The sequence below is a fragment of the Anabrus simplex genome, chromosome 10 (genome assembly GCF_040414725.1).
Source record: "Anabrus simplex isolate iqAnaSimp1 chromosome 10, ASM4041472v1, whole genome shotgun sequence".
Classification (NCBI taxonomy): Eukaryota; Metazoa; Arthropoda; class Insecta; order Orthoptera; family Tettigoniidae; genus Anabrus; species Anabrus simplex.
Window position 1 is genome coordinate 93,172,663 of NC_090274.1, and position 24,667 is coordinate 93,197,329.

A 24,667-nucleotide genomic window follows, 5' to 3' on the forward strand; every position below is an offset into this window, starting at 1 on the left:
CTACCAGTATTGTAATGTGCTGGTCTTCGTAAAAAAGACAAAGACACCTCCATACAGGCCATGAAGGCCCTTGGAGGAGTGGAAGGTAAAGACTTCCACCATTGTTAATCGCGGCACGTGATGGGATAGAGTGGTTAGCTCTACGCCCGGCCGCCTTAATACCTAGGAATTAACCTGGTACTCATTTTTGGTGTAGGCTGAGTGAACCTCAGGGCCATATGCACCTCCGGAAGTGGAAATCTCGTTTCTTAAATTTTACGACTTCCTGACGTGGATTCGAACCCACGTCCTTCCGGGCGAACCGAGCAAGCCTTTGCCGCCTCGGTCAGGCAGCCCCTCTTCGTAAAAAAGCTTCAGCTATTATGTTGTATAAATTGAAAAATGGACAAACTCATTCGAACACTCTTTGCAACTTGAAATCTGATATACGGTACATTCATACAGTACAATAGGATCTACTAAAATTCACTGTAAATCATCAAAGTCTACTAAGTGTGGCACTGATTCTTTATGGCATTTCTCTGCAAAGTTTTTCAATAGCCTTCCTGAGCATATTCGAGAAACCGCTAAATTACCCGGCATTAAAACCTAGCTTCTTAATTTTCTAAAAGTAAAAATGCTATGCCTATAGAGTACTGATTTAATATACTATATCACTGCTGTTCCTATTTGGTTTCTATCACTAGGATACTTTAATATTATTAATATTATTCATTGTACAGTATATTATATTTTTGACCTAGAAGCTGATGTTCTCAAATCTCATCATTGTTGCCAAATGTAATTAAATGTACTGCTCCATTATGAGCCTTGGCTCTGGTGCCTCTTTCGAAATAAATAAAAAAGACACTCATTAGGTCGAAGTCCTCACAAAAAAAAATACAACACACAAGGCTTTCACAAAAAATACGGTTCTAGGCCAGCCTCCCCTCGCAGCGGGCGGGGATATGAACCTCAAACCACTCATTAAAGGAAGAACAAAATTCGTCCCTTTAAATACATATCATAATACCGCAGCATATCCCTATAATCACGAGGTCAATTCCTCATTCATAAATCTCTGCATGAGCAATACCAATATCTGACACCGTGAGTCCTGACTTCGAATTATCCTGACTTTGCAAACCTCATCTCCGCACATAATTTCAAAAACAGCTGATCCGGTGGTAGTTAATGTGACACGATCCCCTGACCATCAAGACACCGTTTCCTAATATTAATATTGTTCTTCGTCTTATTATTATTATTATTATTATTATTATTATTATTATTATTATTATTATTATTATTATTATTATTATTATTATTATTATTATTATTATTATTATTATTATTATTATTATTGTACCAGGCAGTACACCTCCACGCCGATAATTCAAACTTTGCGCCAGTTAAAACTCCTCTACTGGAGGAAGCACGAACCTTAACTTCCATATTAATTCAACGATTTCTCAGAAGATGTCCCTACTTGTAAATTTTGAAGTGTTCTGAACTATGTCAGTTTCGATTCGTTTTTGTTTTCTCTGTAGCAAGAAGTGTGAGCATTCTCTTCTAGATGGCACTACTTACGAACTACAACTATGCACCCTAGTGCGAAGTGAAAGAACTGTGTTTTTGGAGAAATTTTGGGTTCATAAGTTTGTTCTTTGTTAAATTTCTTTCAGTCATTGTTTAAGTTGGCAATATTAACCCTTTCTTTCCGCCAGTTTTGAATTTGACCAATGAGTAATTTCTGTAATTAATTTTCCACCAATAAGGTGTTCTTCTTCGCTTAGTGTAGTAGTTTTTGCGATTATCCAATAAAATGATTGTGGGCGGGTGTTCTCATTCCTGAAAGGCCTCGAATGTTCCGTGAGGGTATATAAACTGCTGATTTTTGGGTCTCCGGGCCACTTCAGTAACATCTATCAGTGTGTAAAGTACGTAGCAGGGGGCGGGAAGCGCCTCTTTCTTCGGGCAGCAGTTCAACCATCAGGTAATGGCCTTTTAATAAATTATTTTCTTGCTAGCTCAGCAGTTTAACTCTCGGGGCAGGTCCGAAGCTTTTTACCATGTAATCTTCCTCTAAAATGTAAAGACACTTGGTATCTATTCTATCTTTTTAAACTACAAATTGGGATAGAGAGTGCTTAACCCTCTCGAGCTCCCACTCATATTGTATTGAGGTGAAGTTATTTTCACAACCGTTTCTTCCTTAACGTAATGTAAATTGTCTCCTTCTATAAGTCACCTCTTTAGAATGGGATTAGCCCTTGCATTAGAGGCCTAGCGCCAAGTAGGATTTAAACAAGGTGTATTTGGAGTGCAGTTTCGCCTCCTCTCAAGTTGGTGTTGTGGAGGCCATGTAATATTTCTGTTTCTTCACTGAATAGGCCTCAGTAGGTTGGGTATTTTTACCCCTGTGTATATGTCCTTGGAGGACAGCTTGAAAGTGGAGTTTGGTGTGGCCTTTGATAGGCTGGAACTTTGAGAGCGAGTTGCTCTTTCTAAAAATTTGTTTCTGCGTGCCTCGAGGAGGCTTTTCTGTGTAATTGGGAGCATGTGCTCCTGGGCATTATTGGGGTTTTCTGCCCCTTCGTCAAATCTTGTATGAGTAAAGTTGGACGAATTGCCCAAGAATTGTGAGTCCGGGGCTCGAAGCCCAAATTCTGTAAAAACTGCAATTGTACCTTCTTAACTTGTTGATTTTCAACTGTTCCTGTTATTCTTGTCATTTCTTGATTTTGAAAAGAAAATATAACCTTGTTAAATTTTATCTTAACTTTAATTTCGCATTTGGAGACCTGTTCTCCCCAGCACCTTCTTTCACCTCTGCACATCCACGATACTCCGTAACAAGTGGTAGCAGAGAGTGGTTGAATGGGTCTCAATTTAGCCCCTTTTGACGGCTAAACATTGCCTTGTTTTCGAACTCTAACATTTTCTCAGTTACTGGAATTTGTTGATTTTTCATTTTTCAAAATTGTTCTGGCATCATGTCTGGCCCTCGCGGGGTTCTTCATCCTTTCTATTTGCGTAAAGAGGAATTAATTTATGAATTATCCCTTATAAACGTTCAATCTGGAGGCACGGTTGCAGTCGATCCCAATAAGTTAAAAGATTCCCTTGATTTGCCTATTACCATCCCGATTTTGGGAGAGAAAGAAATTGACGACGCTCTCTCCACGATCAATAATAATACTACTGAGCTAGCATCTGTAGTTAGTTTTTTGAAGTAAGTGATCCATCTCCTAATCAACTCAAAAGAATACAGGCTAGGCTGTACCACTTTTATAATAGGGTATGTGATCTATTGTCTCTGAAGTTAAATGACGTTCAGGGTAATGAAGCTAGCGCCCTTGCCGAAAACTTGTCCCAAATGTCTAGTAAAGTTAGTCAGTTGTTATCTGGATCTGCCATCCCTAAAGTCGACCAACCTATGGTAGTAAATATTGTTAGTGGGGAGGATTCCTCGAAAGAGGAATGAAGTAGTACTGAGGCGACAACCCAACGTACATCTGCCCCATCAGAAAATATGTCAGATCGTCGCAAGTCCATTCCACCCTTTGTGTTAAATAGGGCAAATTCGGAATCTGCTTCTCCGCCACTTAGGCCCCTTCCTACTATGTCACCTGGTTTCAGCAGTTTACCCCATCCATTAGCTATGTTGCTTAGAGGTATTTCTAAGTTTTCGGTTAACTCTACAAGTGACGTAATTTCATTCTTAAGGTTTTTAGTTGCGTTTCAGGATCATGCCCTCGTTTTTTCTCTTTCTTCTTGTCAGATTTTGCAAATCATCTATCCCTACGCAATTGGTGTTCTCTCAGACAAAATAGTAAGAGCTATTGCCGAACAATCATCGATTGAAGACTTCCACGCCCACTTACTAGCTAACTTCATGCCGGCTAGGGCAAGGTCCTCACTTATTCAGAAGTACTATTATCGTGTACAGCGGTTGGATGAAAACTTGGCAGATTTCATCCAAGATATTAAGTTTTACACCAGGGTGTTTGCTCTTCATTTTCCTGAAGATCAAATTGTTCAGGCTATTGTAGAAGGTATTTCACCACCTTACCGATCATACTTGTGTTTTGCATCGCGTCCGCAAACTTTCGCTGAGCTAGAAGCTATGGCTGTATCGGCCGAAGGAGTTAGATACGCCGATTCCTTGCGTGTCGCGAAAGAACCCCCTCCTTCTTTTAGTAATCCTCGGCCTCCACCTCGCCGACCAGTCACACCCCGTTAGTGTTATGCTTGCGGGTCGCCTGACCATCTTCGGAACAAGTGCCCATCAATCAAGTCTAGTGGGACAAGGAATGGAGCAGGGTCATCTCAAGGCTGTTTTAAATGCGGCGCGTTCTCCCATATTGCTAAGAACTGCCCTAATGCCAACAGCACCCCCTCTTTCTCAACTTCGGGTGCAACTTCCAACAACAATCAAAAGTGACTAGTGGCTTCGGCTGAGTCGACTAATCCATCTTCCCGAGGCTCAGCCCCTGGGTAAACAGGTCGAAAATTCAGGGGAAATTCAGTCTTCAAATGTATCTTTTGAATGCCCCAAAGAATGTCTTAGGATTGCGGCGGATACCCCCGCACCTGTGCCTTTTCTCAAAATTGAGTTAAATAATGAGCCTATAACTGCTCTTTTAGATTCAGGCAGTGTTTGTTCTATTGTTTCGGCTGAATGGTATTCAAAATTGAAATCTGTTTGTAAACTTCCTGAATATTGCTCATCTCCTGTTCAATATGTTTCGGCTAATTCTTCTCCATTAGAAATTTTAGGTTCCTTAAAAGCCAAAATTCGCATTTCTAAATTTCCTTGGAAAGTTAAATATTTCGTGGCTAAGCATTTGTCTTGCCCCATTATATTGGGAGCCGACTTCATGTCCCATACTGGTCTATTGCTCGATCTTCAGAGTAGGTCGTGCACATTCAAATTTGCGTCTAATACTAAATCCCTTTGTTAAAGTGTAGTTCTGTATCATGTTCATCTACTTCGCCTACCTAGGATGAGATGTTGTTAGATCTTAGACATCTTCCTGAGGAGCAGGCTGACAGTATTCGTAAATTGTGTCAGTCGTTTCCAGAGGTGTTCTCTGATACTCTTGGTGTTACTGACCTGATCGAATACAAAATTGAGGTCACGGATTCGATTCCTGTCCGTTTTCCACCTTATAGGCTATCTCCACCTAAAATGAAGGCTCTGAAAGAAATCATTGATCAAATGTTAAAGGATGGTATTATTCGGCCCTCTAAGTCGGCGTATTCTTCACCTATTTTTCTAGTCCCGAAACCCCAAGGTGGCTTCAGGCCTGTCGTTGATTATAGGGCTCTCAATCGGAAGGTGGTGTTACAATCTGTGCCCCTTCCTGACCTTCATTCTTGTTTTTCATGGTTTCGTAAAGCTAAATTCTTTACCATCTTGGATTTGAATCAGGCCTATAATCAAATTCCCCTAGCTGAAGAGTCTAAACATCTTACAGCGTTTGCCACAGATTGGAATCTGTATGAATACAACCGCGTGCCTTTCGGACTCCCCACGGGAGCAGCTGTACTCACTAGACTGCTAGATAGGGTCTTCTCCGACATCAAATTCGAGTACTTGTATCACTATCTTGATGATGTCGTCGTATTTTCGGAGACTTTTGAAGAACATCTAGATAATCTGCGAGAAGTTCTCAATCGCCTTCGTAAGGCTGGGTTAACGGTGAAATTGTCCAAGGTTGCCTTTGCTAATCCCTCCATGTCATTCCTAGGGCATATTGTGTCGCCTGATGGTGTTGCAGTCGATCATTCTAGAACACAGGCCATCCGTGATTTTAAACCTCCCAAGGATATCAAAGGTATCGCCAGGTTCATTGGTATGGTGAATTTCTTCAGGAAGTTTATTCCTAACTTCGCTAATAGAGCGGCGCCCTTAAACCTTCTTCGTAGGAAAGTCATCAAATTTGAGTGGGGACCTTCTCAACAAGCCGCTTTTGAAGATCTTAAATTAGCTCTGTGTAATGCCCCTGTCCTTGCTATGCCCGATTTCTCGAAGAAATTCATCGTCCAAACCGACGCGTCATCGTCGGCGGTAGCTGCAGTCCTTCTTCAAGAGACTGAACTAGGGAGGCGACCCATCGCCTACGCCTCTAGGACTCTATCGGCTCAAGAATCCAAGTATTCCATCTATGAACTCGAGGATTTGGCAGTCTTATTTGCCTTAGAAAAGTTCCGTCTCTATCTGGAACATGTCAAATTCGACCTGGAGACTGATAATCAAGCCTTAAGCTGGGTCTTAGGTAGGCCGCGTCGTACTGGTCGTATAGCCCGGTGGGCTATCCGAATTTCGGCATTCCAATTTGACGTTAGGCATATCAGAGGTACTGAAAATGTGGTCGCAGACGGACTCAGCCGTATGTTTTCCAACGACGTCGAGACCCATGAACCGGTCGATAGTTCATCACCTCCCGAGTCCATACTATCTGAGGTTAATGCCATCTTAACAGATGCTCCCATGCTCTTTAGGGATATTGAGAAATATTAAGGTGAAGATCCGACGCTGGCTCCGATAATGGAAACCCTTTCTCCTGGGGAACATGTTGTCCCTTATGTACTGAGGAATGGTGTTTTATGTTGCCCTTCGAGGCATGATAAGATGATGAAAGTTGTAGTTCCAGCTGTTCTTGTACCTATGATCTTCAAGTACTATCATGAGACCCCACTGGGGGGGGCATTTAGGCATCTTTAAAACTCGTGAGAAGATTCGTGAAATGTTCATCTGGAAAGGCATGGACGGTGAAATTCGTGAACTAGTAAAGGCTTGTAAATCCTGCTTGCTTAGCAAACCCACCATGTCTACCAAGGTAGGCCTTTTGTCTTCTCATCAAGCGTCGCGCCCTATGGAACGCTTGTATATTGATTATGTAGGACCCTTCCCCCAGTCAAAGGGAAATGCCAACAAGTTCATCCTTGCATGTGTAGATGGTTTTACTAGATTTTCCTTGTTATTTCCGACTAAGCTGGCTACCGCTCAGTCCACCATCACTTGTTTAAATTCTATCTTTGCTTCTTTTGGTCCGTGTCTATTCGTAAATTTTGTTTTGATCTGTCCATATCTCATGTGACTACGTCTGCTTATTATCCCCAACCATCTCTGGCTGAACGGGTTAATCGTAATCTGAGGTCCGCGTTGATTGCCTATCATCATGAAGACCATTCTAGGTGGGACACGTCCCTGCATTGGTTAGCTTTTGCTTTGAATTCGGCGGTTCATGAATCTCATAAGTTCACTCCAGCTTCTTTGATGTTCACGTTTGTTCCCAACACGCCGCTCTCTAACCTCTGGTCTCTGAGTGGCATTCTACCCGAGACAATAGATCCTGATAATATTAAAGATCTTTGGAAGAAGGCTAAAGCCAATCTTAAAGTGTCTCATGAAAAGGTTAGGGAAAGATATGATCGTGGACGGTGACCCACCAATTTGAAGGTAGGTGACCAGGTGAGGGTCAAAAATTTTGTTCCCGCGGGCAAGCTTGCCCCCAGATTTCATGGCCCGTGTACTATTCTCGATTTCCTTACTCCCGTTACCTTATTGCTAAGCAATCCAGCCACCGAGAGGATATTTAGGGTTCACCTGTCACAGGTGAAATCGGTGTAATTTCTGTGCTAACTTGCTTCATATAATTCTGAAAGAAATATGAAGGTTATATTTTTTTGAGGGGTTTCACTTTTAAGGCCTTCTGCCCTGGAATCTCTTTCCTTATATGTAAGCTTTTTGTAAACCTTCCCCGATCAGTTAAACTGCCATCCTGTCCTTGCCATGGCCATTACCATGCTCCCGTCTCCTGCTCAACAACACACAGTGGCTTTTCTAATGAAATAAATATTTCTACGTCGCTGGCCCCTCAGTTTCACCACTGTATGTACCCTAAAATAATTATTCTGGTCCAACAAAATTCTGCCGCCGAGCTTTAATGTTTCAGTGCCCCCGCAGCAGCGCGGCGCCATACCGCCACTGAGACGGGGTAAGGGCCCGCCCCCTCCAGTGAGGCCAACCAGGGTACGGCGAGCCGGAGTCCTCCTCCCGGCCAAGGCTGATGTGCGGCGCACAACCTGCAACTTGCCCGCGACCTGTATGTTCGCCGCGGGCGCGGCGTGCTTCAACTCCACTACTCCTCTCATAGTGCGGGCGAGCGGTATCTCAGGATACTTGAGGGGTCCGAGCGGCCTCCTCTGGACACAAGCAGCGGCGGCTGTGCTGGCCGTCAAACTTAATCAACCTTGAATATATTTCATCAGCTACATAGACATTTAATATCAACAATTACTACAGTTTTGAATCCAACTGCAATATCTGGTGGACTTAGAAATTTTTTTCCTCAACTTTAAAAACTAAAAGCTTCCATCTGAATTCAACTTCTACAAGCATAAAGACATTACATCAATAGTAACCAAAGAATTTTGAAACTGGATTCAATCATTTAGAAAATTTTGATAAATGCTTCTGCAATTAACTTCAATATCAACATCATCATTTGGAACTTGTTTTAAAACAAAACTTGGTGTTCTTCTATGTAACCCCTGGAGGGACTTTTGGGGGGGGAGGTCTGTACCGGGCGGTACACCTCCACCCCGCTAATTGAAACTTTGCGCCAGTTAAAACTCCTCTACTGGAGGAAGCACGAATCTTAACTTCCATATTAATTCAACGATTTCTCAGAAGATGTCCCTACTTGTAAATTTTGAAGTGTTCTGAACTATGTCAGTTTCGATTCGTTTTTGTTTTCTCTGTAGCAAGAAGTGTGAACATTCTCTTCTAGATGGCACTACTTACGAACTACAACTATGCACCCTAGTGCGAAGTGAAAGAACTGTGTTTTTGGAGAAATTTTGGGTTCATAAGTTTGTTCTTTGTTAAATTTCTTTCAGTCATTGTTTAAGTTGGCAATATTAACCCTTTCTTTCCGCCAGTTTTGAATTTGACCAATGAGTAATTTCTGTAATTAATTTTCCACCAATAAGGTGCTTCTTCTTCGTTTAGTGTAGTAGTTTTTGCCATTATCCAATTAAATGATTGTGGGCGGGTGTTCTCATTCCTGAAAGGCCTCGAATGTTCCGTGAGGGTATATAAACTGCTGATTTTTGGGTCTCCGGGCCACTTCAGTAACATCTATCAGTGTGTAAAGTACGTAGCAGGGGGCGGGAAGCGCCTCTTTCTTCGGGCAGCAGTTCAACCATCAGGTAATGGCCTTTTAATAACTTCTTTTCTTGCTAGCTCAGCAGTTTAACTCTCGGGGCAGATCCGAAGCCTTTTACCATGTAACCTTCCTCTAAAATGTAAAGACACTTGCTATCTATTCTATCGTTTTAAACTACAAATTGGGATAGAGAGTGCTTAACCCTCTCGAGCTTCCACTCATATTGTATTGAGGTGAACTTATTTTCACAACCGTTTCTTCCTTAACGTAATGTAAATTGTCTCCTATAAGTTACCTCTTTAGAATGGGATTAGCTCTTGCATTAGAGGCCTAGCGCCAAGTAGGATTTAAATAAGGTGTATTTGGAGTGCAGTTTCGCCTCCTCTCAAGTTGGTATTGTGGAGGCCATGTAATATTTCTGTTTCTTCACTGAATAGGCCTCAGTAGGTTGGGTATTTTTACCCCTGTGTATATGTCCTTGGAGGACAGCTTGAAAGTGGAGTTTGGTGTGACCTTTGATAGGCTGGAACTTTGAGAGCGAGTTGCTCTTTCTAAAAATTTGTTTCTGCGTGCCTCGAGGAGGCTTTTCTGTGTAATTGGGAGCAAGTGCTCCTGGGCATTATTGGGGTTTTCTGCCCCTTCGTCAAATCTTGTATGAGTAAAGTTGGACTAATTGCCCAAGAATTGTGAGTCCGGGGCTCGAAGCCCAAATTCTGTAAAAACTGCATTTGTACCTTCATAACTTGTTGATTTTCAACTGTGTTCCTGTTATTCTTGTCATTTCTTGATTTTGAAAAGAAAATATAACCTTGTTAAATTTTATCCTAACTTTAATTTCGCATTTGGAGACCTGTTCACCTCAGCACCTTCTTTCACCTCTGCACATCCACGATACTCCGTAACAATTATTATTATTATTATTATTATTAATGATGCTTTCAAATGGGTCTACACTTCCTCTGACCTGCCTACTTGATTCATCTTTCGCAGACGCATTAATAAAGCAACATACTGCAATTAAAATCAACACAGGTGTCAATAAAGCAACACACTGTAATTAAATCAACACACGTGTTAATAAAGCAACAAACGCACAGATTAAAATGACACAAATAAAATGAAACGGTCTCTAGCTAAGTAAATCGTTGGAGGGCTTGGCTTCAGTTGTATTTGCACCTCTTCTCAAAAAAACTTGTCCTCCCATAATATCACTTCGCATGCATAACTAACTACGCCGGTCCAATATCAGCTTATCCTACATTAGTAAACCTAAATTCTATCAAACTACTGATCTTATAAAACAATAGTGTAAACTAAACTCCCCAAATAATACGAAAAATGAAATTCCTTCTCCCATAGATCATTTTCACCATATTTAGAATTAAAGCCACTCAGACTGACTACAAAGGAAAGCCTCTGTGCTCTGCTTTGCCACATTTATGTTTAAATACAATTGAATCCCTAACATTAATAGCTATAGTTTTTCATAAAATAATTCCTGTATCTAAAAATAATGCATAAGGAGATCTGGATACTGAGCCTCAATTTCCTCGGGACACCTTCATCAGGTCCATCAGCACCGAGACGGTCGCTGATTGCTGAGTTGACTCACCATTGTGCTTGGTTGGTGCCGACTCTCCAGGTAACTAGGCACAGAATATGCACATGTTTAACCCACGTTACGCACGACGCGACGCGTTCTTTGATTAGAACCCTTTCAGTGTGAAATTATTATTTTGGGGAGAATTCTTTTCTCCTTTAGAGCAGTTGTTTTAGAACACAGTGATCATGTTTGTTAATAACGTTCAAAATTTCCCACACAAATTTAGAAAATCCAGCATGTTGCTCTGGGTTAACTTTGGGAGCCTGTGGTAACATTCAACTGCGACATACATATTTCACATGGTATTCTTCTGTACGCAAAATTACACCTAGCAAACAACATCTAACATTGTCTCATTATATAATTCTACAAAAACGAAGTCCGACTCGTTGGCTGAACGGTCAGCGTACTGACCTTCGGTTCAGAGGGTCCCGGGTTCGATTCCCGGCCGGGTCGGGGATTTTAACATTAATTGGTTAATGCCAATGGCACGGGGGCTAGGTGTATGTGTTGTCTTTATCGTCATTTCATCCTCATCACGACGCGCAGGTCGCGTACGGGCGTCAAATAGAAAGACCTGCACCTGGCGAGCCGAACCCGTCCTGGGATATCCCGGCACTAAAAGCCATACGACATTTCTTTTTTTTTTTACAAAAGCGAATAGAGCAGCAAATCGTGCATCAAAATATATTGTTTCCTCATTTATTTTTTATGAAATAGGAAGAACGAGTTCTTTGTTCCTGTCAAGCAAAAATTAACTCTGCATTTAGAGCAGGTCATCTGGATTATTCCACTAGGACAAAATTTACATCGGCCTTTCTTCGTTTCATCCGGAGGCCAGTGTCCATATGCATCATACCTGACATCATCGACTGGTCTTGGAGCAACACTTTTTCGACTGGGTTCTGGAATTGCCATTTGGTCACCCACGCTTCCGATTCAGAACCTGCTCTGTCCTAGTCAGTGCATGAGACATTTCTAACTGAAATTGTACAAGGGAATACATGCATTTTTCTCCTCACTGCATTTTATGTTTACGTTACAGTAGATAACCATTTATTACTGTAACACTAATTCACATATATCACTTGAGCAATCTAATGTCTATTCTGTATAGCTAGATCTACTCTCCCATGAATTGATTATATTATTTCACCACTTGGGGACAGCCATTTTCCACAGTTTCCTTTCCTGACTGGCCCCATCGTTGTATTTTATATTCTGGACCTACACCTACATATATGTAGAAATAAAGTTGATTGCTTCCTACCGAACAGCCGAATCACTATCTTCGAAGTCGGACTTTGTCCCGTCAACAAGCTTCTCAAGGATATACTCAGTTTCTGTCTCTTTCTGTTTCCTTCCAAAATACTTAATTTTGCTGAGTATTGTTTTGAGGTTAGGATATGGTAACACAGTTTACCCCTTGAGTCCCGTTCCTTTAGATTAACAACTACATCAAACCTATTTATAACAAAATAATATTTCTAAATTTAAGTTTATCTGGTGTACATGGTTTTTTTAAAGCTTTTTACACCAAACACAATAAATACACTCCTAATGCAACACACTCCCACTTATAGAACTCTCACCGCTCACCACCCTCTAGGAACCCGGAACCACCTAGGGGTGATGAGGTGAAAAACCTTACCCACCAGGGTGAGAGAAGAAGAGAGAGGAAAAGAGAGTGAGAGAGAGAGAGAGAAAGAGAGAGACCCTGGTGAGAAGGTTGTTAGCGTGTCCGCCCCAGAATGGGAGTTATAGCGAACACGAGGGAGAAGATGGGCACAAGAAGAGGAATAACAAGTACAGTCACAATATTAAAAAAACAAGAAACCATGGAAAAACTTACCGGAAACAGCGAGGAAGACAACTTAAGGCCGTGGAACTCAATGCACAAGAACAACAGTGGCAGTGCTCCACCGAACGTGGCGAATGAAAATCAGGATTTACATAAAGTTAAAAAATTTAATGGAAGGGCAAATAGTAGGTAACAAACCAAGTCATTAAGATGATAAAGCCTAAGTTTATTTTTAAAACGTAATGGCAAAATGTAAATAAAATCAACATAAGGTTGAAAAATGGAAAAGGAAGTTAACAATAAATTAAAAAAACAAGAATATACCCAGGTAGGGTTTAAAAGAAAATTAATTCATTACTAATTGACAATTAATGGAAAATAAATACACTTTAACAGATAATAAATGGGGAGCTTTATGAAAACAACAAAGAAAGGAAAGGGGTGACCTCCGTACCAAATAAAATGTGATCAGAAAACAACGGAAAACCAATAGGCTCTCTTACATAAGTACAACTTGAAATAAAATGTGATCGATCACGGATAGTTATTTAATATTAAAAAACTAAGTTAACAATTATTCAATAAACTGGATCTTCAACGCGGTCCATTCTCCTAATTACCAAATTTTGAAAACGTTCAGTTTACACCAAGGACAGTTTCCAAGGCAAACAGAATTTTACGTAAAAATACCTCCTCACGCGGGGCAAGGAAATGGTAACACAATATTAAAAGAGGAGAAAATAAATAAATTAATTTAAACAGTAAACGATGCACTCAACCCCGAAAAATAAAATCCAAGATCCACACAGGCACAACACGCCAGACAACAATTCACCCGACAACAATCCCCACACGCGAACCGTTGCCAAGGTAACCACCAAACACAAGCAAGGCCTCCTAATACACGGAGGAAAAACAGGCCAGAGAAAATGATAAAATTCCCCCAAACCCCAGAAGGGGGGGGGGGAGAAGAAAACATACCAAACGAATTAGAAAACAAAACACAGGAAAGCAAACAGAAAGCCGAAAGAGGTAAGGTTCGGTACCTTGGAGACTGTACCTTGGTTTACAAGGAAAGTTACAATTTAAAATGCCAAAGTAGATCAGTAAAATTTTAAATTAACAATTCCAATTTAGTTCATGGTGAACCTTCCACATTACTGTGATTAGTTGCCGAAACTGTTTTTCAGAATTTCGATACCACACACGCAAATAGGAATTAATTTAACGGCGAAGTCCAAATATTTATTATTATTATTATTTTTTTTTTTCCAGAAATCTTCGAAAATATCAAAATCCTCTTCAGGACGACGTTTAAAGTGTGTCAAACACTGGTACGTACCTTAGGTGATGAAGAAAAGAAAGGAATTTTAACCTGACATTGTTGACGAAGAAATACGGCCACACCACTGGCATCCAGACCTCGTTGTGAAGTATCCAGACGAACAATAAAACCAAAACAAAATCAGAAGGAATGGCAGGAGGTCTCCAATTAGTTCATCTGGGGCAAATCCCCGTTAACGTGGAGATTACGGTGGTTTCCAGCTACTCCACGACTCCATGACGCCGGACACAAAACCACACCAGCTCGACAACATGGCTGATCAAAGCGAACTGACTCTCGCGTCGGCAAGCAAGCGAGGAGGAGGCTAGTTTTGCCTGGTAGTTGGACTGCGCATGCGCAACCAAACAGAGCTAGGAGATACTGCGCGCGGCCTACATTAGTTTAAAACGGTATGTCGAGCATTCAATTGACACAGATATTCTAGGGCTCACAGGCCAGTTCAAAATGTTTATAAGGGGGAGGCTCACATTATTTAATACTGTCTCAGCCCTCCCGCCCCGAATCGACGACAAAATCTCATGCACATGCCATCAATGATGAGGTGGTCACACATACACTAAATTTGGGCGGAGTTGTCCAACAGAAAACGACCACCAAGATTAACTCGTTTTAGTTAGGAGTTCACATGACCAGGTTAATAGTCCAAGACACAGTTCCATATCACATAGTTTTTAGAAATAATAGGCGGGGTGCGATCAACATCAGTGTCCAGAAACGTTAACCGAGCACACGGTAAATCACCAGAATAATGTTTATCACCAAATAGAGAGCACAATGACCAGAGTTCACCAAAGTTTCAGGTTCACCTAATACACATGTTTTCAATGCATCACACAATGATACAGTTTATGGCACATGACGCAGTTCACCTTGAGGTTTGCCAACTCTCACACTAATCACAGATATACTGACCAAAATTAAACAAAAACCACATGGTTATAAGTCCACGCATCCAGGTTATTTTCTCAAGCACGGTGGTAAATTAATTTTTAATGCATGAATACCTTTACAAGTCTCCTATGATATTAAGAGGAATGCATGATCTCGAGTTGCAAAAGGGGGACAACAGGGGAAAGAAACGCACAACGGGACCAGGGGAGGACCAAAGAAAAGCGCAATTGGTGAATGAAATCTTCAAAATAAGAGAACCGCAAATATTAGATCAACCCAGTTTTGTTACGCTTGATTGAGTCAGGGCCACGGTACACCACTCAAAACACAGCAGTAGGTAGTCAACGAGGTAAGCACCAGTTAGTACACGGAGTATCCATAATACCAGAATGGAACGAGCAACCACACCCATCACCATAGCCAAACAAGACCTCAAACTTCGACACTCGATTCGGTTAACAATCAAATACCCAGAATTAAAATCACCGCAAAAACAACAACCCATAATCAAGAGCATCAACCACAACATAAGGTGCCATGACCTCAGTGCCAAAAAGCAATTTTCCAGAGAAGTTCAGATCAGAAACTCTGAGTGAAACAACACCTAGTCCACAAGCACCATCACCACAGTACAACGGCTTACCATCACTAACTAAACATAAATAAATATGACATAGGTCGAGAAGGTTTTTCATCTAGACAAAGGTCATTACACAGGCATCCACCACTGAAAGCAGGTTAAGTCCAAGATATTGAATTTAGTAGATACAGGGCTACGACACAGTAAAGAATCGACCACTAACAGATTCCGAGATCCACTGACAAGAGCATTAGGGCAAAAAAAAAATTTCAAATACAGGTTCAACTTCCCACATCAAAATACACCGCCTAGTTGAATAAGAGTGAGGACAAGAAACCAAAACGCAATAGATAAATCCAGCTTCAAGAAGTCAGAGTTAGGATATAAAATATGGAAAATCCAAGGCTTAAAAGGGTAAACATGTTTAGAGCAAGGGAAGGATTGACTGGACCGGTTGGAGACTTCTTAAGGTATCCAGATGGAGGGTTCGCGAACAGTCTGTCATCGACAACAAATCAGCCAAGCAACACCAAGCAACTGCACACATCATTAGTCACAAATAAGCAACCTGGAATTAACGGAACAGAAATAGGGATAGAAGAATCACAGGAGGGAACACAATCTGGAATCAGTAAGCAACCTACTACACAGAACCTTAAATACAATTAATTTCACAACGGCCAGCCAATCAAATTAAAAGGCAAAATAAAACCTCAGATCGGAAGACCAAAATGGAAAATATCGAGCAATGACGCACACAACGTACACCACCGGATACCCAATAGGGTCTCGGCATTACCCGGTCTACAAATACGTGACTTTCCCATCACACTGTCGCTCTACAGCCAACAGGTACTTTCTCCTATCCACCAGGAGAGCAAGCAAATAAAACATAAGTGGCGGAATACGAGGCGAGTCCATGGAAAATGCTCACAGTAGCGTGAAGAAGGCAGTACTCTACAAGAAGACCCCATAATCAACTCGCAGGAAGATTCCAGTACCGACCAAGGGAGCACTACTCCGTCCCATACCAGAGTAGCAAACCCAGAGCACGGTAAGATGACAAACATCAAAGTCAACAGACACAAGAGATCCACTGTGAAAAATGAAACACCATAGAGTGGCAGGTAAAATTAAAATGAGCTTTACAGTAGAAGAAATTACAGACACGACATCAGATCAATAGGAAATGCATGAAGACAGGGAAAGTAAAACCCGAGTATACCAAACAGACACGTTACTGAAAACCAACAAGCTAATTCTGAGAGTAGTAGATTCATGTAGAAGAAATGGCCATATCCACAGAACACGGAGGTAAATTAAAGACAGACACGAACACTGCCCATACCAAGGTGCCAACATCACCAAATAATACAACACAAAGAATAACCCAAACCATGACCAACCACACCGGACATGTGTCAGCTCCACAAAGGGATTAAAGGAACACAAACATCCTCAACAACATGCCGTGAAGATCTCATGCCACCCCAAAATAATTCCCCAAAAATAATCCACGGTACCGTCACAACACAACCACCTTACATATGTCCAAAGCCATCCCAATGAAGGTTCAAAAGGGCATATACCACCCCTCAGGCAGAGGATCATCAACAACACAACACAAGACCCGACAAGTAGATATGGTAAGGAATACTTGAACCCACAACTCAAAGGAATTAGATAAGTACCAAAAGGTTAACAAAATTTTGACAACACATATTCTAGGCCTATAATTACCATGGTAGTGCACGATACCAAAATGGAGTGAATAATCGGGCATAAGAAACACTAAACCACCAAGTAATGTTTACAGCAGGATGAAATCCAAAGCAGTAGTTCAGAAAAGGTCAGTCAGATTAATTACTACACAGCAAGGCAAGTTACGAGTAGCAAAACTTGAAGTGGCCCAGACACCAGATAAATATCCTTGAACTAGTTGATAGGTTACACGAGGAAGATGGTTCACGACACACCAGAAGTTGTGAAACACGCTCGACCAAAAATCAGGAAGGAAAAAACCAGTTAAAACTATAATAGCTCAGGCACAAGGCCATCCAGTTATCCCAACCTAATACCGGCCAACATGGCCCAACCACAACTGATGACTGCCTCACGAGCAGTTGACAGAAAAGATAACTCCAATCACAAACCAAGACCAGGCATACATACACATATTCACAGGTGGGATGATGAAATGAAAAGACACTCAAGCCAACAACACACAGCACTCAGGCAAAGCAGAAACACACCAAAGCTCGGTAATGATTGAGGCACATCATATAGGCAGATTCCAATATACCAAATTCCACACAAGGATGGGAACATGTCTCTAAGGACAGGTCAAATAAACCAGACATGATCTCACAAGGGTGCATATTTAACGGCACACAAAAAGCCAACTACACTACAGATAACAGAAACCTAAACCAAATTTAAAGAAATAACAATAGACGAGTAAGGTTAAGCAATTTCCAAATTAAAAACCAACCAAACCGCACAGAAACATTACAGGCTTGAAAAGTTTCAAAATACCATGATGTTGTCCACTAGATTATCAGATACTAACAGCCAAGAACGGTTACTGGCATGGAAACAACAGAGGTTAGCCATAAGTTAGTAGGAGCAAATAACTTTACCCACACAGCCCCAATTAAATGAAAAGCACATACAACCATCAATACCATAACACCAGGTCACATTTCAAAACCATGAAAGGGCATAACACATCACCGTGCACTTCAGCACATAACCGATTACACATATAAGTAGGCATATTTGGACATGCTTAGTGGCCAGGTCAAATTATAATCAGAATCACACACCAGAGTTAACGCAGTAAGAAGGTATTCAATTTAGAAGACAAATAAACAGTTAGCATGTACACCACCGAGGTACCATACAGGAAATATACTAGAAATGATAATAACAACACTAAGTCTCGGAGCCCAAAGCAAGGCCCGAACAGATAACGCAATAGAATGATCCCAGGACACCCTACGTCACTCTCCAAAAGCAACCGAGCAACCCTCACATAACATAATGATCAGAAAAGCTCTCCACGATTAAACCAGATTAATTCCCACCGAAATCGCAACCACAGTATGCAGGTAGGCAGCAAAAATACAAGGTTGACAGCCAGTACGCATAATACAGGACATGTACCAGGCGGTAGTACACCAGTAGCCCTGAGTCAACCAAGTCATACTCCATTACAAGTTGTTCAATTATTACAACTTCCACCAACCCAGAATAATTAATTACATGCAATCACTCACCAAATCCGCCAGGAAAAGGAAGAAAAAATTTACAGGTCACCTCGAAACAGCAAGGCAGAAGCAGAATTCACAGCACAGGTACCCAAAGGGTTTCAAAATCATAGTCAGCAAGTAGGTAAGTCCATACAGCTCAGCATAAACACAGTTGAAAGCAACAGGGAACTCCAAAACACAGGTACATGAAACAAATAACATAGGGAATTACACGAGATCCTTGCATTTCCTTTTACAATAGTTTTTGACAACAACACTTTTAGTTTCTTAAGTCTTTGATTTTCATTCACCAACATTCACTACAGCACTGCACCAAGCAAGGATAGAAAGTGAGGAAAGTTAGGCTGCACAAGGCAGAACAACAGAGATTAGGCAGCAGAGCAACAACAGTGGAACAACAAACAACCACCGCTCTGATACCACTCTCACCGCTCACCACCCTCTAGGAACCCGGAACCACCTAGGGGTGATGAGGTGAAAAACCTTACCCACCAGGGTGAGAGAAGAAGAGAGAGGAAAAGAGAGTGAGAGAGAGAGAGAGAAAGAGAGAGACCCTGGTGAGAAGGTTGTTAGCGTGTCCGCCCCAGAATGGGAGTTATAGCGAACACGAGGGAGAAGATGGGCACAAGAAGAGGAATAACAAGTACAGTCACAATATTAAAAAAACAAGAAACCATGGAAAAACTTACCGGAAACAGCGAGGAAGACAACTTAAGGCCGTGGAACTCAATGCACAAGAACAACAGTGGCAGTGCTCCACCGAACGTGGCGAATGAAAATCAGGATTTACATAAAGTTAAAAAATTTAATGGAAGGGCAAATAGTAGGTAACAAACCAAGTCATTAAGATGATAAAGCCTAAGTTTATTTTTAAAACGTAATGGCAAAATGTAAATAAAATCAACATAAGGTTGAAAAATGGAAAAGGAAGTTAACAATAAATTAAAAAAACAAGAATATACCCAGGTAGGGTTTAAAAGAAAATTAATTCATTACTAATTGACAATTAATGGAAAATAAATACACTTTAACAGATAATAAATGGGGAGCTTTATGAAAACAACAAAGAAAGGAAAGGGGTGACCTCCGTACCAAATAAAATGTGATCAGAAAACAACGGAAAACCAATAGGCTCTCTTACATAAGTACAACTTGAAATAAAATGTGATCGATCACGGATAGTTATTTAATATTAAAAAACTAAGTTAACAATTATTCAATAAACTGGATCTTCAACGCGGTCCATTCTCCTAATTACCAAATTTTGAAAACGTTCAGTTTACACCAAGGACAGTTTCCAAGGCAAACAGAATTTTACGTAAAAATACCTCCTCACGCGGGGCAAGGAAATGGTAACACAATATTAAAAGAGGAGAAAATAAATAAATTAATTTAAACAGTAAACGATGCACTCAACCCCGAAAAATAAAATCCAAGATCCACACAGGCACAACACGCCAGACAACAATTCACCCGACAACAATCCCCACACGCGAACCGTTGCCAAGGTAACCACCAAACACAAGCAAGGCCTCCTAATACACGGAGGAAAAACAGGCCAGAGAAAATGATAAAATTCCCCCAAACCCCAGAAGGGGGGGGGGGAGAAGAAAACATACCAAACGAATTAGAAAACAAAACACAGGAAAGCAAACAGAAAGCCGAAAGAGGTAAGGTTCGGTACCTTGGAGACTGTACCTTGGTTTACAAGGAAAGTTACAATTTAAAATGCCAAAGTAGATCAGTAAAATTTTAAATTAACAATTCCAATTTAGTTCATGGTGAACCTTCCACATTACTGTGATTAGTTGCCGAAACTGTTTTTCAGAATTTCGATACCACACACGCAAATAGGAATTAATTTAACGGCGAAGTCCAAATATTTATTATTATTATTATTATTTTTTTTCCAGAAATCTTCGAAAATATCAAAATCCTCTTCAGGACGACGTTTAAAGTGTGTCAAACACTGGTACGTACCTTAGGTGATGAAGAAAAGAAAGGAATTTTAACCTGACATTGTTGACGAAGAAATACGGCCACACCACTGGCATCCAGACCTCGTTGTGAAGTATCCAGACGAACAATAAAACCAAAACAAAATCAGAAGGAATGGCAGGAGGTCTCCAATTAGTTCATCTGGGGCAAATCCCCGTTAACGTGGAGATTACGGTGGTTTCCAGCTACTCCACGACTCCATGACGCCGGACACAAAACCACACCAGCTCGACAACATGGCTGATCAAAGCGAACTGACTCTCGCGTCGGCAAGCAAGCGAGGAGGAGGCTAGTTTTGCCTGGTAGTTGGACTGCGCATGCGCAACCAAACAGAGCTAGGAGATACTGCGCGCGGCCTACATTAGTTTAAAACGGTATGTCGAGCATTCAATTGACACAGATATTCTAGGGCTCACAGGCCAGTTCAAAATGTTTATAAGGGGGAGGCTCACATTATTTAATACTGTCTCAGAACGTAGAATTTAAGCACCAAGATATAATCCTCCATGACCATGCAGTACACCACTGTCAACTTTTTTATCTAGGAGAAATTAAATACGACTTTTCTGCCATCTGTTGACTGATTATGGAAGCTTACATCTATAGTTCATTCACAGCAACGTTCGAACACAGGGGAAAATAATAATCTTAGTGCACGTATGTACTGAACATCATGTTAACCTAAAGTAACATTGGGATGAAAGGGTTAGCAAGTCCCGAATCAAAATATGTTGATGCAAGGTATTGCGATACAGCCCGCACAAGAGAATCTACTACTCAACACTGAGTTACCCTGTATCATTAAAGGAACAGTTCATCTACTACCACGCGTTCCCACAGTTACTTCGGATAGACGTTGGATAGTAATAATAATAATAAAAAAGTTTACAAGATACGTAAAGTGTTCTAAAACTCGACACGGTTTTATCACTTAGTCATTGAAGTCGCTTGCATCAGTACAGCGCACAATTCACTCGAATTAATCGGTTTGTTTACTAATTTGAAACACAGTTCACAGAACAAGGGGATACTGGGAGCTCGCCTGGCGTAAGTCCGCCCCGCTTCAGTAAGGACGTGAACAAATCAGAGGCAGAAGGAATAACTTTAAAGTTATCATTGCGATAAATCACTGAAATTTCACTTCTCAATTTCTCATGGTAAATAAATGGACTGCAACTTAATGAAAAAAATATTGACTAAATTCGTTGGGAAAATTTCTCTGAACGTAGCAAGCTTTTTGGAACAAAATTTCGAAACTACTAAATATATGACTCTGTTGGAATCTATCTTTCATTTGGTTGATTACTATATCCCACACTTCTTTGGCATCTACAATCAGATTTACACCAGAACTGTATTTAGAGCTTTCCGTTGCTGGAGTGGAACATTCATCTTCATCTACCGGTACCTGATACCTTCCATTGTTCTCTCTCATTTCAGAAACAGCTGATTCAAAACGTTGTAATCCATTGGATATGGTAACAGCATTAGCATTCTGCGTCGGAATCGTGTTATACAAAATATCAATATATTTCATCGTCTCATAGAAGAACTTCATAAGGAAATAAAATTCTGAATTATTAAGTAATTAAAAAGAGAACACTCCCTTATTGTTACATCATCCCAACCATCTTCGTTCTCAATCTTCTCAAACACTCCAATAAATGTGATTTCTTTCAAGACCATACAGCATGTAGTTGAATTGAAATAGTCTAAAAGGGAAGATTGCGGCTGAGTTTTCTTTACCTTCGTCTGCTAAGCATATCTGTCAGAAGGCTTGTCACATGCCTAATTTAAAAAGCACTGTTTTACCTTGAAGAATGTAACTGAAGTCATCAGTGAGAGGCTTGGTACACTCGTTGAGTCTGCGATAGTTACCACACACACACACACACACCAGGTTAACCAGTCAAATTTCAAACACAAGGTGCGAAATAGATCTATGTATTTACTTTTAGATAATGCAAAACTAAAAATCAGTATTATTACAGTCTGTAGTCTGCTTTCAAGTGCGAAGACAACTGCTGCTCCTAACACCTATTGGACTGTCGCGGATGATGGGCCGATTTAGATCCTTGGTAAGTCTCAAAGGCTGCGAGGTAATCAAATCGCGTAGGAAATGACCACAGTTTAAGGCCGATCCTAGAGTTTTCCCCTTGCTTGGGGCTGTGACGGATGTAATAGGAAACCATTGCTTCATCCACTGCAAGATCACTTGAAGTGATTTCGTAAAATTACTGCCCAAAGTTCTGATTAAGAAATTTAAAGTATGTTTGTACCTTGCCAAGTTCGTTCTTGAGGGAGGAGAATCATATTATCTGAAGGATACAAATACTGGTGAATTTGTGGAAGTGTATTTCTTCTCATGCTGTTGGAAACAAAGTTACTCTAAACATCTGATTTTATTTCCAAAAAATTATTATGCCTTCCAGATTAGTTTTGCCAATCAACAATAGTACAGTGATATAAAACCTTATGTCATCTGAATGTATGTCTAACATATGGTTCCTGTGCACAACGTATAACTTGGACAATGAGATAATTCTTCTTCAATGAACAGTAACTCAAAGCACTGAACTGGAGACAGTTGCGGTCCGTCATATTCAGAAGATTCCTCATGCCCGTCACCTCGCCCAATCGGAAAATAAAAATTCTCCTCTGTAGCTGCCCACAATTTAATGTATTTTTGTTAGAAGATGCTGGTTTATTTATCCTAGAAAAACCTGCTGCATTTCATTAGAAGGTACGGGCGTACCATCATCTGCTGATATCACACTTATTTCCACTGTCAGCCTCAACATTCTACCGGGAAGGGGATTGAGATCTACAGAATTAGTTGCCTCATCGCCACTTTCCTCATCCGTAAAATATCCATCATTTCGTAGAAAGATGGTAACATCATCGATAGATCTATACATCTTCCAACATTTATAGTACCTCATCCAATGTCAGACTGTAAAGGGAGAGAAAACATAACATGAAGATCAGATACTATTCATAACCACTCATAATAGACGGCCCCTTCAGGGTGGGGAATGAAAGCATAGTTAGTCTAGCCACCTGCATCCATCGTCATCCATAGTCACGCCTCTTCTTTTGCGGCTGGGTGGCTCTCCACTCTTCCTTGCCTCAGCCGGGCCAATCACTAATAACTAGGCAGACGCCTCGTTGGCTGTCGCCTCCCTACTCATCATGTATGCTGTTCTTATCAAGGGCGTGGACACATCCATCTCAGAGTCCTTCATTCATCACCGAATTACCGAACATCTTACTACCTCATCGCTCTCAGAAGTTATCCGATTACAAGACCGCCTTTCGGGTCAACTTTCACCGGATATCCTGCTCCTCTACCGCGACCTCTATGAAGCGCAATGCTTGGTATCCAATGGTATCCTTCTCAAAACCAAATGCCATAAAGTGGTCTCCGCTCCTGAGGATTTGTTAAGGGATCTTCGCCATCTTGCAGATCCCCCCGTCGCCATTTACTCTCGTTTCCCGCCCAAAACGGCCTCGTCCTCCACTCCCACTACCACTACTCCTTCCACCACCACTGCTTCTCTTACTTTGACTACTTCCACTGTCCTCACCACAACTCCTATTATGTCTGCCTCGCTCACTACCGTACCTCCTGATCCCTCCATTCAGGTTCTTGTCTCCGGTCCTCTTCTTCCAACATAGTTATCCGCGACAATGACCCTGACTCAGTCCTTCACCCGTTCTACGGATACCACCGTCGCAGCTCCCCCAGTATCTACTGGCCATGCAGATGTCTCCGCCCCAGCGAGTCAACCATCTCACTCTACGAGCTGCGTCATCCGTGGGCTTGACCCTGCTGTTCCCGAACGGGACTTGCTCCATGAATTGAATCAGAATGGCGTCCCCGCTTGCCGGGCGATCCGCATCTTTAACGACGACGGACCGACCTTCATGATGCGCCTCCAGCTTTCCTCTGATGCGGACGTCGACCATCTCATCGCCAATGGCATCCGTTTTCGTCGGCGAGCGTATCGCATGAG